This window comes from Doryrhamphus excisus, linkage group LG7 (genome assembly GCF_037039965.1).
Source record: "Doryrhamphus excisus strain RoL-2023G ecotype Guam linkage group LG7, RoL_Dexc_Guam_v1.1, whole genome shotgun sequence".
NCBI lineage: Eukaryota > Metazoa > Chordata > Actinopteri > Syngnathiformes > Syngnathidae > Doryrhamphus > Doryrhamphus excisus.
In genome coordinates, this window is record NC_136363.1 from 5,380,073 (window position 1) to 5,398,205 (window position 18,133).

General features: G+C 38.3%; 1 protein-coding gene across 4 annotated transcripts in view; it reads right to left on the minus strand.

Annotated features, from left to right (window-relative positions):
- epha10 (EPH receptor A10) overlaps positions 1 to 18,133 on the minus strand; it is a 225,115-nt gene that overhangs the window by 187,521 nt on the left and 19,461 nt on the right. The window lies entirely within an intron of this gene.

Sequence of the window (18,133 nt, forward strand, 5' to 3'; positions counted from 1 at the left end):
CCATTTACTTGTGTATACTGTAGGTACACAATGTATTGCAGTGTAAAAAAGACCCTGTTTAGTTTTGCTGGAAAATGAGTGCCAAATATTTGTCACGTGATCCTCGGTTTACGGCATTTCCTGGTCACATGACATTTTTAGCTAATTGGTTATTTTTATGAATTATTTTAGCAACTATATCAGCAAGTTTAAGTATTTGTGATATTAGAAATAAGGACTTAATCAATATGAACCAAACACAAAGAGCAAGTGGTTTGGTTTGCATTTTAGTCAATGTGGGAAATATTAACGCACGTGTGTGCATGCGTTGATATTTCGCAAATTCATTGACTCTTTGTTGCATCTCTAATCGTCACCATCATTCCTTTTTAGAACAAATGATAATATAAAACAAAGGTAACATGTATTTATCTTAATAAAGAACGCTAACAGGTCTGCATTGCATGGTATGTTTGTGCCTGGATCAGCAGGCCATGCATGACTGGAATGGAAATACTGCATATTGTGTGAATAGAGTATGTTCCCTATTGTATCCATTCATGCCTGTGCACTTACAAATCACTAACTCCACGCAGAGAAGATCTTATTCTGCAATCTTTGAGAGAAACTGTTAAATAATACAAGTGCGTAACTTTGCATTGTGCTACTCCGTCCAATCAGTCTCTCTCTCTACTCCAGTCAGGCCAGCCAGCCGGGCGGGCAAGCAGGCAGCAGACTGCATTATTTAACGTGACACTCATTCAGGCCACTATCTTGACAAGGGTCTGCAAAGACCCGAAGGCAACATAGTGACAGATGCATCATCATCTTGCGTTATCATTTACAACACCTTCATCTGGCTCGTACTCACACCTCCATTTATCGTACACTTGCCCCCTATACGACGTACACGTTGTTACTATCCTCGCTGTGCTATCTGTTAAGCCTGTCGCCTTTAATCTGTTTTCTTCGCCAGCTTCTCTTAACGCTTTCTTACACAGACACCACCACATTTCACTTCCCTCCCTCTTGTTCAAAAGGTTGAGGAGGAGAGAGGAGGTTCAGGGTTTTTTGTTTTTTTTTGCTGACAAGGTTCCGACCATCTAGTTCAACAACTTTAACTACATAAGAATTGAATCACAAGGAACAGTGGCTTCTCCCAACTTCAAACTTTTCCCTCTTCTTTGTCTTGTTTGCTCATTCACAAAAAGTAAATCAGTGTCTCCCAAACATTTCATCGTCTAATATTCTTCTGTACTATACCTCTTATCTTGTGCATGCACTGTTCGCATGATGAGGTGTTCAAGTGCACTGCGTAACTAGTCACACTCTATTTTTTATTGCCAATTTTTGTAGCCTTATTTTGGGAACCTATACAGTACAGGTATCCCAATCCCGACTTACAACACAAAGCTCAACTCTTATGCTGCAAGGGACTGGCACTGGAGTTAGCAAGCAAGTGAGGTAATAAGCTAGTAAGCTAACCAGTTAGCCTAAATTTTTATTTCTTCTGAACTTACGGAGGCAAAAATGTACCACTTCCACACATAATGCGAGGAGAACCTTGTCATGTCGGACACACCGTGGTTGACTTCATGACTTCATGCAGAGTTAAAGTACTCACGATTATTAATAAATTGATTAATTTCTGAAAAAAATATTTGAAATAGTGAGGGAGTGTTAATCGTAGCCACAGCATTTCAAGGGACAACTGTATATATATATATATAGACAAACAACCATTCACACTCACATTCATACCTATGGACAATTTGGAGTCGTCAATTAACCTAAATGCCTAAAAATATCGATATCATACTTTTTAATATCAATACAGTATTGTGGAACAAAGTATCATGATATCGCCGAAACGATATTTTCTTACACCCCTACAAAATAAGTCTTAGAAGTATGTATGGTGTGTGCAATATTAACCAATACTTAATACTGGTATCATCTTGGAAGTAAAGACATAACAGGACCCCCCCCCCCACTAGGCAGTAAATGAATATGAAATACCTGTAGCTCTGGCAGAGGTCAAAATTGCATGCGCCAATGCATATAATCTTAAAAATATTATAATGTTTCAATTAATATCAGAAATGAACCTTTGCTGAGTCTACACTTGAATAAATACCATATACAGTCCATGATAAATGCCTAAAAATATCGATATACTTTTTAATATCAATACAGTATCGCGATATATTGCCAAAATGATATTTTCTTACAAAATATATTTTCTTACTACAAAATAAGTAATAAAAGTATGCATGGTGTATGCAATATTAACCAATACTTAATACTGGTATCATCTTTGAAGTAAAGACATAACAGTACCCCCCCTACTAGGCAGTAAATGAATGTGAAATACCTGTAGCTCTGACGGAGGTCAAAATTGTGCACCTTATATATTCATTGCATACTCCAATGCATATCATCTCAAATTACCTTTGCCTAAACCTAAATGCCTAAAAATATCGATATCATACTTTTTAATATCGATACAGTATCGTGGAACGAAGTATCATGATATCGCCGAAACGATATTTTCTTACACCCCTACAAAATAAGTCTTATAAGTATGTATGGTGTGTGCAATATTCACCAATACTTAATACTGGTATCATCTTGGAAGTAAAGACATAACAGGACCCCCCCCACTAGGCAGTAAATGAATATGAAATACCTGTAGCTCTGACAGAGGTCAAAATTGCATGCGCCAATGCATATCATCTTAGAAATATTATAATGTTTCAATTAATATCAGAAATGAACCTTTGCTGAGTCTACACTTGAATAAATACCATATACAGTCCATGATAAATGCCTAAAAATATCGATATACTTTTTAATATCAATACAGTATCGCGATATATTGCCAAAATGATATTTTCTTACAAAATATATTTTCTTACTACAAAATAAGTAATAAAAGTATGCATGCTGTATGCAATATTAACCAATACTTAATACTGGTATCATCTTGGAAGTAAAGACATAACAGTACCCCCCCTACTAGGCAGTAAATGAATGTGAAATACCTGTAGCTCTGACGGAGGTCAAAATTGTGCACCTTATATATTCATTGCATACTCCAATGCATATCATCTCAAATTACCTTTGCCTAAACCTAAATGCCTAAAAATATCCATATCATACTTTTTAATATCAATACAGTATCGTGGAACGAAGTATCATGATATCGCCGAAACGATATTTTCTTACACCCCTACAAAATAAGTCTTAGAAGTATGTATGGTGTGTGCAATATTAACCAATACTTAATAATGGTATCATCTTGGAAGTAAAGACATAACAGGACCCCCCCCCCTACTAGGCAGTAAATGAATATGAAATACCTGTAGCTCTGACAGAGGTCAAAATTGCATGCGCCAATGCATATCATCTTAAAAATATTATAATGTTTCAATTAATATCAGAAATGAACCTTTGCTGAGTCTACACTTGAATAAATACCATATACAGTCCATGATAAATGCCTAAAAATATCGATATACTTTTTAATATCAATACAGTATCGCAATATATTGCCAAAATGATATTTTCTTACAAAATATATTTTCTTACTACAAAATAAGTAATAAAAGTATGCATGCTGTATGCAATATTAACCAATACTTAATACTGGTATCATCTTGGAAGTAAAGACATAACAGTACCCCCCCTACTAGGCAGTAAATGAATGTGAAATACCTGTAGCTCTGACGGAGGTCAAAATTGTGCACCTTATATATTCATTGCATACTCCAATGCATATCATCTCAAATTACCTTTGCCTAAACCTAAATGCCTAAAAATATCAATATCATACTTTTTAATATCGATACAGTATCGTGGAACGAAGTATCATGATATCGCCGAAACGATATTTTCTTACACCCCTACAAAATAAGTCTTAGAAGTATGTATGGTGTGTGCAATATTCACCAATACCTAATACTGGTATCATCTTGGAAGTAAAGACATAACAGGACCCCCCCCTACTAGGCAGTAAATGAATGTGAAATACCTGTAGCTCTGACGGAGGTCAAAATTGTGCACCTTATATATTCATTGCATGCTCCAATGCATATCATCTTAAAAATATTATAATGTTTTCCAACCATGTCCTTCATTCAGCCACCCTAGGGTATCTGCGGTAAGTGAGCAGCACCGATATTAGGCGATCACATGAAACAATAGCAAACTTCGGTCCTGTTTGACACATGAAACCTCCCCAGGTTTACAATTACTTTTTGACTCTGCTCAAGCATTAACAATAATGATGCAATGTTTTTTCCCCCTGGGGAGAAATAAATGCATACATAATATTTGCATGCATGCATCATTACTTTGCTTTTCATGACTTGCCTCTTCTTGGCCAGTAATGTAAAAGTACATTTAGCTCTCGATGTGAAGACCGCTGGGCTGCAGTCCACCCGCTAACAGACTCCACTCATTTCCAATAACCTCTATCCCGAGGCTATAATAGGAATATAATATTTTGGCAAAAAGCAAATGTCAAACTAGGTTAATACATAAGCATTAGCCATCTGCTGAGCATGTCGGTAATAGTGGATTATTTCACATTTAAGATTAGGAAATAACCTCACTCGTTTTTAAACCTACTTTAAGTCTAAACCCACCACATGATATGTTTATGAACATAATACATATGGCGATTATTATTTGGTCAATAATATAAGCCTCAAGCTTTTGGACATGGACATGCTCCACCTTGCTAAATGACTTTCTCCCTCCTTCACGTCCACTTCTCCTGCATGTCTTTTGCCTTGAGTGACACCGCCCTCTTCACCCATCTGATATCAACTCATCTTTACTTTTTCTTCTTATCATCCCGAGTCATGTCAGCACTATGTCGGGAGATGCCAAAGCTGGTTCCCCGCGGCCCCCAGCCTCTATTATCCTCGGCTTCGATCCATGCTGCATCAATAAAGAATAGAGGAGAAGATGGATGGAAAGAAGTCCAGACAGAATGGGAGAGTGGAAGAACGGTACTGAAGATTAAATTAGTGATATTACACAAAGTTGGGTTAGGTCAAGGGGTCGGGAACTCGTGGGTCCAGAGCCTACTGGATGTGACTCCTTTCACAGAGAGTGCATTTTCGAAAACAATGTGAAATAGTCAACTGAATCCAGACTGCGTTGTGACTGCTGATTGGATGAGATGGCAAGGGGAGGTCGGGCTAGTGGATGCAGTGAGTTTTGTTGATAGAGCTTGGAGTTAAGTCTGAAGTTAAATAAAAAAAATTAAAAAATAATAATTAAAATGAAAAATTAATACCAAATAGCAAAATAGCGAATACCAAAATAAATAAAAAATGACAAATGAAAAATAAAAATAAAGTAATTAACAACAGCATTGAAATGTTTTAACAAATAAAAAATAAAGAAAAAATAAAAACAACAATAATAATAAATAATAATAAAAACAAATAGCAAATAACAAATAGCAAATAAAAAATAATGTCATTAACGAGAGCATAGAAGACAAATGAAAAATGAAAAATGAAAAATGACAAATAAAAAATTTAACAAGAGCATAGAAATGTTTTAACAAATAAGAAAAAGAAAAAATAAAAATAAAAACAATAATAATAAATAATAATAATAAAAACAAATAACAAATAGCAAATAAAAACAATGTCATTAACGAGAGCATAGAAATATGTTTTCTAACAAGAAGTGTGCTGAACATACGTATGTGCTCGGAGTCTGTGACACGTTAAGCGCCGAGGTGGTGTCTCCAGAGAGGCAGGTAGTGTGCCAAGGTAGCTGACTGTGCACTGACTGTTGATATGCAGAAATTTGAACTCTGGTGGGCTTTTTTATGTTAAAGTTAACTGGTTTTAATTTTACCCAAACTCAGTAATGTAAATTATTTCTACCCATGCACGCTGCACTTCTGTTTGGTGAATTCTGCTGTTGTAACAGTTAACAGTTAACATCATTTGTGCAGGTTTTTATAAAAAAAGGTTGCCGACACGTGTGCGAGGGCTAGGCGTAAGGAGGACAAGTGGAAAAAAAAAAAAAAAAAAGGTAAGAATTGCAGGGAGAGGATGATGGGGGAAATAAGGGAGGGCTTTACTGGACCATTTGTCAATAGCCAGCAGTGCGACCTTGGGGATCGATGGCACTGTCATCCAATCAGTCAATAGTCTCTATAACTAGCTGTGCTGGGCAGGGGCAGCGACAAGAGAGGGAGAAGAAAAGATGGCTTGCTCATAGCAGTCAATAGGACACACAACCAGAAAGTAGATCCACTCTGAGGTTGTCCATGGCACTCACATTTATCCACAGCCCGGAATGAATACTAAAAAGATGGTATCCTTTCCGCTGTGTGATACTATCCAACAACAACATTTGCTCACAAGTGTGTAGAATTTCCTCTAAAGGCCGTGAGATTGTCTAATCTTGTCCATCAGAATTGCATTTGCATGACCACGTCTAATGAAAAACTGTGCAAACGTTGATGATCTTAGGAAAACATGTTCCGTCCTTCAATCAGCACCATCATTATTTCATCATTATCTTGAGCAGGAGCTGTCCAAGTAGTCCAGAAAATTCAGAAATTGTTCTCGCCAGTCGAAGTATAATGCACAGGAACAAGTTGATTCACTGTACATACAGTACTTGATTTTAATTAGACCGCAACGATCCATTAATTGGGCTGAAATCTCCAATTTCAAATGAAAGTTCTCACAAATGATGTCAGATAAAGGTTAAAGCTAGACTAATGTAACACTAATTATTGCTCAAAGATGCTACATTTGGCTATACAAAGGTGAATGTTCCCAAGTTGTAAAGGTCGAGTGTCAAGGATGCAGAGCGAGTGCATTTTAAGATACCATGCCAGTAAGAATGTACTATATTTGTACTTACAATTAAGTACCACTATTATTAGTCAAGACAAGACAGGTTATATTTTGTATTCTGGCCACTAAAAAAATTGGCATGTCCCATATGACAAAGTGAAAATTAGTATTCCTCCTCTCCTGTGTGGAAGTGGTAAGTTTTTGGCTTCTTAATTTGTCCCCCCCCCCCCCACTTCTTTTGAAATACTAAGTAAATTAGAGAGACTAACTAGTTAGCTCAGTAGCTCGCTATGCTAGTGACCCATAGCCTGCACAATGTGATATAAACAAGACTAATAGGAGTGTAAAGGTGGCCATAGGGGTGCTATTTCATGTCCACAGGGCTCTAATAATTGGAAGTAATAAAAAGGAGTGCATTTTAAGATACCACGCGAGTAAGAATGTACTATATTTGTACTTACAATTAGGTACCACTATTATTAGTCAAGACAAGACGGGTTATATTTTGTATTCTGGCCACTTGGCGTCAGTAATGATATTAAATTAAACTGTCAGCCTTGGCATGTTCCATATGACAAAGTGAAAAATAGTACTCCTCCCCTCCCATGTGGAAGTGGTAAGTGTGTGGCTTCTTAATTTGTTGTTTTGTCCCCCACTTCTTTTGAAATTGTAAGTAAATTGGAGAGACTAACTAGTTAGCTCAGTAGCTCGCTATGCTAGTGGCCCATAGCCTGCACAATGTGATGTAAACAAGACTAAGAGGATTGTAAAGGTGACCATAGGGGTGTGGAAGTGGTAAATTTGTGGCTTCTTAATTTGTCCTTTTTCCCTCCAGTCCTTTTGAAATACTAAGTAAATTAGAGAGTATAACTAGTTAGCTCAGTAGCTCGCTATGCTAGCGGCCCATAGCCTGCACAATGTGATGTAAACAAGAGTAATAGGAGTGTAAAGGTGACCATAGGGGTGTGGAAGTGGTAATTTTGTGGCTTCTTAATTTGTCCTTTTTCCCCCCACTGTGGCATGTCCCATATGACAAAGTGAAAAATAGTACTCCTCCTCTCCTGTGTGGAAGTGGTAATATTGTGGCTTCTGAATTTGTCCTTTTTCCCCCCACTCCTTTTGAAATACTAAGTAAATTGGAGAGACTAACAGTAGCTCGCTATGCTAGTGGCCCATAGCCTGCACGATGTGATGTTAACAAGACTAATAGGAGCGTAAAGGTGACCATAGGGGTGCTATTTCATGTCCACAGGGCTCTAATTCTAATAATTGGAAGTAATTAACAGGATTTCTAAGCTCCAACTACAAAAACATTCAATGTTCACGTATCGCAGAAACATATTAACCGTGATAAACAAGGGATGGCTGTATACCCAAAATGAAAAATATATTTTTCTGCTATGCAGCTGGTGATATATTCATACCAGACTGGAATTCATCAGAAGAACAGTAGCGGCGTCTCCTCATGAGACCTCCTTCCACTCACACTGATAGCAACCATAGAAAAGCAAATAAATAAAAATAGGAAAAAGAAATAGTGTTGTTTTTATCCCAGCAAGTAATCCTATTCTTAATCAACACAAAACTACACACACACACACACACACACATTGAGGACTCCTTGGGTAATCATGGTTATTAATTATCAAGCCAAATAAATAATGCAGAGTGGAACAGCGGTAGTAAAGTGTGAGTGGTTGGAATGCCAGATTGTGCCAAAGCACAGCAGAGGCAGCAGTAGGTCAGTAATTAATGAAATCAAAGAGGCGCTCTAATGAGAGACATAAAGCACTTCCGCAACTGATGATCTCCGCTTCAAGTAAACAAGAACCCAATGGGACGGAATACAAAAAAACAGGTAAGTACACACACACAAATCCTCACAGTATGCTTTCAAATCTAACTTATGTGCAAACCTGGGGATATGCAAATGAACCGCAAAGCAACTAACAGTGGAAAAAAAAAAAAAGACAAACACAGTTTAGTCAAAACACACAAGTTTGTGGCTTTGTATTGTGGCCACTAAAAAAATAAACTGTCAGCCTTGGCATGTCCCATATGACAAAGTGAAAAATTTCTACTCCTCCCCTCTCGTGTGGAAGTGGTAAGTTTGTGGCTTTTGTCATTTTTCCCCCCACTTTTTTTGAAATACTAAGTACACTAATAGTAGTGTAAAGGTGGCCATAGGGGTGCTATTTCATGTCCACAGGGCTCTAATCATTGGAAGTAATAAACAGGAGTGCATTTGAAGATACCACGCCAGTAAGAATGTACTATATTTGTACTTACAATTAAGTACCACTATTATTAGTCAAGACAAGACAGGTTATATTTTGTATTCTGGCCACTAAAAAATTGGCATGTCCCATATGACAAAGTGAAAATTAGTACTCCTCCTCTCCTGTGTGGAAGTGGTTTTGGCTTCTTAATTTGTCCTTCCCCCCCACTTCTTTTGAAATACTAAGTAAATTAGAGAGACTAACTAGTTAGCTCAGTAGCTCGCTATGCTAGTGACCCATAGCCTGCACAATGTGATATAAACAAGACTAATAGGAGTGTTATATTTTGTATTCTGGCCACTAAAAAAATTTAACTGTCCCATATATGTCCCATATGACAAAGTGAAAATTAGTACTCCTCCCCTCCCGTGTGGAAGTGGTAAGTTTGTGGCTTTTGTCATCCCCCCCCCCCCCCCACTTCTTTTGAAATACTAAGTAAATTGCACAATGTGATGTAAACAAGAATAATGTGTGTAAAGGTGACCATAGGGGTGTGGAAGTGGTAATTTTGTGGCTTCTTAATTCGTCCTTTTTCCCCCCACTGTGGCATGTCCCATATGACAAAGTGAAAAATGGTACTCCTCCTCTCCTGTGTGGAAGTGGTAAGATTGTGGCTTCAAGACTACCAAGACTAAAAAACAGTACACACACAAGACAAACATAGTTTAGTCAAAACACACACAGAAATTTAACAAAGTCTTTCCAGCCCCATGGGAGCACACAGTGGGCTTATGGCCCTCATTGTCCTGCTGGTTGTTCAGCGCCAAAAATGTCTGCCTCCCCCTTCTTGTGCCCTCATCCTCCCACCAGCTATTATTCCATGTCATTTCTCCACAGCCAACTCTTAATTTGCTTATCGCCTCACAAATAATAGAACAGAATTAATCTGCTAATACCTTTTTTTTTTTTTTTTTTGAAGGGACCAATTCTCCTGTTTATGTAAATGGAGCAAAAACAGAGTGGTTTCCAACGGCACCACGTTTGGCTGACTGGAGGATTTAATTATCAGGACTAATTACTTGTTTTCCTCTAACTGTTAACCACAGGGCTGCCACTGCTTCTGCTGTTCCACTTCCCTGGGTGCCAGCGCCTGAAGCCGCTGCTGGTTACACTTGGAGGAGTGAGGTGGGGAGACAAACACTGCAGGAAAAAAACAAGCGTGTCTCCGCTTTGCTCGACGTTGCAAATGATCACTTAGTTGTCAGTCAGCAAGAGTGGCAGTGTGTGTGGGTTTGGCATGCGGGTACCCTTATTCACTGCCTTATTTACGGATAAAAGGGGGACTAATTAGAAATCTGTCAGAGACTACGGCGTGTAATCGCTATGAAGCGTGATTGTGCATGATTAGCTTGTTAACTTGTTGGAACTCAAAGGGTGTCGTTCAAAATCAGTTAAGTGTCTTTGTGGCAAAGTAATGGTGAGTGCTGTTTGTGGATCGACAAACTGTTGAGGGTTGCAAGGGGGGGTGCTGGAGCCTATCCCAGCTGTCTTCCGGCGAGAGGTGGTTTACACTCTGAACTGGTCGCCCGCCAATCACAGGGCACATATAGACAAACAACCATTCACACTCACATTCATACCTATGGACAATTTGGAGTCGCTAATTAACCTAGCATGTTTTTGGAATGTGGGAGGAAACCGGAGTACCCGGAGGGAACCCACGCATGCACGGGGAGAACATGCAAACTCCACACAGACATGGAATTGAACTCGGGTCTCCTAGCTGTGAGGGCTGTGTGCTAACCACTCATCCGCCAGAGAACATAAGAGCAAATAAGATAAATAGTTCCTTGTTTTAGTTTACATTCTTCTCTGTAAAGTACTTCCTGTGGGAGCTATTCATGGTGGGGTTTTTTTTATTTTTAATTTAAAAAAAATTTTTTTTCAATGTTTTAATAGTTTTGTTATTTTGTTATTTTGTCATTTTGTTGTTATTTTTTTATTTTTTTATTTTTAAATTTTTTTTATTTTTACATTTTTTTAAATTTTGCTCCAGATAATTTCAAAGTTATGTCAAAGTTGCCTTTTTTTAGTTGGGAACTGATATTTTCCTGAAACTTACTTATGTTCTCCTGCTAATTACTGTTTGTTTGTTTTTTCAGCTTTTTCCTGATTACGGAGTTGCCACAGTGGATCTTTTTGATCCGCATACTGATTTTTGGCTTGAACCCTTCAAATTCCGGATGCCCTTCCTTGATGATGCTTACGAGTGGAGATTCAAACCCAAGGCGTCCAAGTGCTGAACGGAAAAAGGTAGAAACAAACTTTTTCTTTTGAGAGAATACCATAGAACATAAAAATCTGCGTGCTTTGAAAGATTGTCTAAAATGGCCGGTACTGGCTGGAAAAATGGCCGGGGTCGAATGAGTTAAGAAACCGACAACAGAAATACTTGGAATAGTGTCTGTGTTCCTAAATTGTTTGTTTTCTTATAATTATTTGTCTGATTTGTTCATTGATGTGTGCTGCTGCCTTTCTTAACCAGGTCACGTTTATCAAAAGGTCAATCTCAATGGATTTTTAATCAGCTTCAATAAAATGAAAACTTAAAAAATCAAAATAAAATGCAGAAATGTATTGCATTGCTGACCCACATAACCCGGTGACGTGTGTGTTTCGAAAAACAATCACGTTCACATCTTCGCTGTGGTGACGCAGTCATCAGAAACTATAAAGGCACTCACACTTACCAATACATAATTCATCGTGACGTGTTAATTTACATATGCGTGCAAGCGGCTTGAAAATTTACACTTGCCATCTCCTCAGATCTCGTCAGTGAATGAGCAAGCGATGAGTGAGACATGTTAAAATGAATAATCCATCCAACCACTACGCCACTACGCCAACCCACACATACTCAATACCTACAATACAAGGATGAAGAGTCTTGAACCAGTCGTGTTGTGCTATATATATCACTATATTGACACTTACTATGGTACACATTATGGCATTGGATGCTCATATCACCTTGTACTTCGGTACGGGACAAAAAATTACAAAATTCAAAAAATTATAAAAAAAAACCTTAAACTGTATTACGGAAAGCAGGAAGTGAACAAATGTAACGGTTACTAATTGTAAAAGTACCAGATGGAGGGGTAGGATTTAATAAGCTTTGCTTCTTCCTACTCCTTTTGGACATGTGGAACTGTGAACTGATGCATTCAATTGTAATCTGATGCACGTTCAAATGAAATAAAACCATTACACGGTATCCAACAATACAAGTTACACAACCACCCTGATTGATGCTAATATGCCCCTCGGTTGTCTTTGTGATCCCAAAGGGTTAAAGGCAGACCCTCTAAAGACCTCCTCTGCACAATGTCGCAAACACATCCACTTTGTGGAAATTAAAGGTCAGGACCTCGGGGTCCTATTGAACGAAAAGGGGTCGTGTCGACATGGCTGAACTGTAAAGGAACCCATCAGGCCACCTACAGTAGTGAGCGAGGGGGGGGGAAGGGGATTTGATCAAATGTACGTACACCTTATTTTGCACCCAGACAGCCTCCAGTTATTTTTGCAGCCTTGTTTGCAAATTATGGATGAGGGATTGACTAAGCCATTTGTCATGAGGAGCTTTAGGCATCTTAGTCCAGGTGGTAATAAACACCCAGATGCCGTCAGACGCTCGTGGACGGGTTTTCACGGAAAGCTAACCGTGGCTAAAAAAAAAGGAAAATGATATATATACATATATATATATATATATATAAAAACTACATAAGACATTTATTCATATACCCTCGACTAGAACGCTGGGTACAATTAAATTAAAATAAAATAAAATTCATAAAATGTCTGACTATCCATGCTAAAATGTTACTTCATTCATTCATTTTCTACCGCTTATCCTCACAAGCGTCGCGGGGGGTGTTGGAGCCTATCCCAGCTGTCTTCGGATGAGAGGCGGGGTACACCCCGGACTGGTCACCAGCCAATCACAGGGCACATATAGACAAACAACCATTCACACTCACATTCATACCTATGGACAATTTGGAGTCACCAATTAACCTAGCATGTTTTTGGAATGTGGGAGGAAACTGGAGTACCCGGAGAAAACCCACGCATGCACGAGGAAAACATGCAAACTCCACACAGAGATGGTGGAATTGAACCTGGGTCTAACCACTCGACCGCCGTGCAGCCAAAATGTTAGTTAGTATATAGGTAATTATATATACAAGGAGATGAATGATGCCCCTCCTGTGAGGGAAAGAGACTATGAAGGTCAGACTCACATGCCAAGACGATTTGAATCAGGTGATAAGCATGTGGAGGACTTGTTTTGAAGACAAGTGACTTAGTAGGTATAATGAGATTTTTTTTCTCCACTTACATCAGTATCAATTAGAATTAAGCATTATGATTACAGATTGCTTAATGTTAGCTTTCTTTTCACCCAAAGACAGCTGGGATAGGCTCCAGCATACACATGACCTTAGTGAGGATAAGCGGCATAGAAAATGGATGAATGCATGTGGAGTGTGATCACTTTTGTTTCAATTGCGTTTGATCGACTTTTCTACCATCTTTGTTTACACATTTTACCTGGTTCTCACTGGAGTTATCGGCCTAGCCTCTGGTCCTAGCCTCCGAATTGGACTCGTTTTTTTTTTTTTTTACCACAGTGAAATTTGGTGTTAAAATCAAACAATTTGTTCAGAGCTCATTTTGTCATACAGGGCAGCTGGCTGAAAAGTGACTGTCACGTTCAAAAGGTACATGCTAAGTTATTATTATTATTATTTTTCCAAGTATCACTTAACCTTGCTCTGCGCTCTGATTTTGAATAGCTCACCAAAGTAGTTTTATAACTCTTCCATCCATGATGCCTGCATTTAATGACTAATGAGCACAACATAGCATAAAGACAATTAGGACAGATGTGGAAATAAAGTAAAAAATTTTAAACTGTTGTAGATTTTTTTGGAGGTTTTTTGGCGCTTTTTGACTTCATACAATGAGTAACTAATACAGTTCTGGGTCATAATTCCATGTGTGTGGACTCCCGAGACACCTGGCATCACTATTGAAATCTGTGCATTCATTCTTGTTGGAGAAGATGAGAAGGTGGAGGAAATGAAGTATAGAAATACGGGGAAGAACAAGGCTGAAGAAAATTAGCATTGCATGGGAGTCTATAGAGACAGTCAAGCAGCGTGAGTGACAAAGGAGAAAAGGAGAAAAAAGAAGCCCCGTCTCCAGATTTGAATTTAGCACCCATCCCTCACGGAAATCCTATAAACAGGTCCGAGGAGCAAACACCAGGCAATTCCGCTGCAACACCAAACACAATGGCTGATTGAGGGCGAATTAAAATGCAAATGCAACACTTCCATTTTTCCAGATTTCACCTGCAAGATAAGTAAACGACCTCTGTTCATTTCATAAACTCTAGAGGTGTATGTGTATGTGTGTGTGTTTGGCAGTGAGTGTGTTTATGCATTAATGTGTATATTTGTTTGTCTAGTTTGAAATAAGAAGAGACTGGATGGAGGCTGGAGGTGAGGTTGTATAAACAGATTAAATTCAGTATTGTCCTCCCCCGAGCTGCATTTCAATCGTCATTCTCGCCGGCGTTCTTTCTGCCCTTGTCAGGAAAGCTTGGACACGCATCAGACTCACGCAGGACTTTTAAAAAGGATACTAAAAAAAAAAGAGTTAAACATATTGGTAATGGTAATGGTTTTATTTCATTTGAACATGCATCCGATTACAATTGAATGCATCACATAATCAGTTCACAGTTCCACATGTCCAAAAGGAGTAGGAAGAAGCAAAGCTTATTAAATCCTACCCCTTCATCTGGTACTTTTACAATTAGTAACCGTTACATTTGTTCACTTCCTGCTTTCCTAAGTTTTTTTTTTTGTTTTTAAAAAAATAATTTTAATTTTAATTTTAATTTTAATTTTAATTTTAATTTTAATTTTAATTTTAATTTTAATTTTAATTTTAACGAGGTGATATGACCATCCAATGCCATAATGGGTACCATAGTAAGTATCAATATAGTGATATATATAGCACACCATGACTGGTTCAAGACTCTTCATCCTTGTATTTAGCAAACATCAACTGCTTGTATTGTTTCTTGAATTGGCTCATTGTTGTGCATCGTTTGATTTCCTTACTCGATCCATTCCATAGTTTGATTCCACATACTGAAATGCTATGGCTTTTTAACGTAGTCCTAGCATATAAGTGTTTCAAATGTAGTTCTTCCCTGAGATCATATTTCTCCTCTCTTGTGGAGAAGTATTGGATGACATTTTTAGCTAATTGGTTATTTTTTAGCCTTATGCATTATTTTAGCTGTTTGAAGATGAACTATGTCAGCAAGTTGAAGTATTTGTGATTTTAGAAATAAGGAGTTAGTATGTTCTCTGTAGGCGGCATTATGAATTATCCTTACTGACCTTTTTTGCACTACATTTAGCGAGTGAAGATTGCTTTTATAGTTATTAGCCCATATTTCCACACAATAAGTAAGATATGGTAGATAGGGTAGAAGATATGGTAGTGTGGAGTGATTTCTGATTGAGAACAGGTTTTGCTTTGTTCAATACTGAAATATTCACTGTCACTAGCCTGATTCGTCTGTGTTGTAATATTAAAAGCGTCTGTTTTGTGGATGGTGGTGTTTTGCAAACAGTCGTTTCACCGCATGAACTCAAACCTTTCCAAGTCACAGGTCGGAGAACATATTCGACTGCTGTAGTCACATGATGTCACGGAGCAGAAGGTTTGTAATAACGGCCAAGCAAAGGGCAAATGTTGACTACGACGTGCTGCCCAGTGACCAAAACACTGTTTGAATGGCGGCATAGTCACAAGCTATTTGTCAATCATTTGACTTGCATATGAAGAAGCCAGTCAATGAATATATTTCATCACTGGTATAGAGTCTGCATTTTAGAAGAAAAAAGTGAATTTTTGTTTTTAGAAAAACTGCAATATATGAAGTACAACTCTGGTTAGGACCATGAATTAGGCGTTAAGACAATGTTGGACTTATCCGTGCATGGGTAAGTAGCATATTTGATTTTGTTGCTGGTATGCTGGAGCCTATTTTCTATACCGCTTATACTAAATATGTTTTTTACCATTATTAGAGACCACTAGACCTGAAATAACATCCCTACAGTAACCTTTCAAGTTGTATCCAATATAGTAAACATTCATTCATTTTCTATACCCCTCATCCTCACTAGGGTAGTGGGCGTGCCGGAGCCTATTCCAGTTGTCTTCGGGCGAGAGGCGGGGTACACCCTGGACTGGTTGCCAGCCAATCACAGGGCACATATAAACAAACAACCATTCAACACTGACATTCATACCTATGGACAATTTGGAGTCGCCAATTAACCTAGCATGTTTTTGGAATGTAAGAAAACTGGAGAATCGACCCCTGCGAGGCCCTGTGCGCTAACCGCTCTCCACCGTACGCTTATGCTTATTGTTTGTCACTACAAGCTAGACCAATGACACCGCACCCTATCCTTAATCTTGCAACAGCAACCACTTTTTTTCTGTTTTTGGATTGTTTTTTGAACTTTTTTACTGTTATGATGACCTAGCTTAGCATTTTGATGGCTCGCTACGACTACGTTGTTTACAATCAGAGTCTGTGAAGACTGTTCACAGGCTATTTGCATGTTTAATTTGTGGTGAGAGTACGGAAGAGGTGGAGGAGATGCTAGAAGAGTGGAGGTTTGCCCTTGAAATGAGAGGAACAAAGATCAGCGGCAGCCAGACGGAGTATATGTATGTGAATGAGAGGGACCCAAAGTGGAAGAGTGAGGTTCCAGGGAGAAGAGATACAGAAGGTGGAGAATTTTAAATCAAAGGAACCGTAAAATCATCTTTATTGGATGGATGGATGGATGGATGGATAGATTGCAATCGGACGGGACATCTCATGCAATATTACCGATTTTCTTCTATTTGCTTTTTTTCTTGTGGTGGTTCAAATACCTGTTGTTGTTATTGGGTTTTTTTAACTGTAGTATTCAGCAGGATAACTAGATAGCGAAAATATGGATGTGATATTCCAAAACAAGAAAATGAGAGAAAATGATAGTCAGCAATAGAAAATGAAAGGAAGATGACTAAGAGTGTCTGCCCCCTTCTTTTCCCGGTCTACTTTTTGATGACGGTAGCTGAAATCAGCAACTGAACTCAGGAGGAGGTCAGTTCAAAATATAAATAATAAACAACCAAAAACAGCAAAATGCATGTCCCAAGAGCATTGAATAAGGACGTGATTAATCAGTGCACATATTCTATAAGTCGGTGGTTACTTCTTCATTGCAGAAACTAAAGTAAATCCAAGCGTACAGATCAAACATCACACCATCACACCAGGGACTGGATGATGTGCCAAATCAATAGAACATCGCTCTGAAGTTTGAAGAAAAAAATACAGTAAATGGGTGACAGGGAGCAGCCGTAAAATCGTTTTTGGCACTGTGTAGCTCAGTTCTCTTGTGTTGGATATCGTGCAAAATCATATTGAACAACACTAACCAGCAAATCACTGATAAGTAAAGCACAAACTAAGCCTTCTTGTTTTGGATATTCGTTTTGTCAATCAGTTTATTAGATATTAGAAATGACTATCTATGTGGTGGAATTATTTCTATGTAAACATGTTAGCACTACAAAAAGACCACCAAAAACCTTCAAAAGCCACGTATACATGGACCCAAATATTCCAATTCCATTCGGGTTGTTTGCTCAAACGGAAACAATGTAACCTTTGTATACACCTCATTCCGAAAGAAAAGTGCCAATCCGAATGAATATATAAATCGGATTCCCAGGGGTGGAATATTCCTTTCCTCAATCCGATTGAGGTATCTTGTACCTGCTCAATCGGAAAGTTGTCAGACTGCGTTCTTTTTCTTCTTCTGTTGTTTATTGGCGGTTGGCAAGCAGCTTTCGTGTGCATTAGCGCCATCTGTGGAACAGAATCTAAACCCTTCTATACGCCATTCACAAGTCCACTTTTATTAAAAA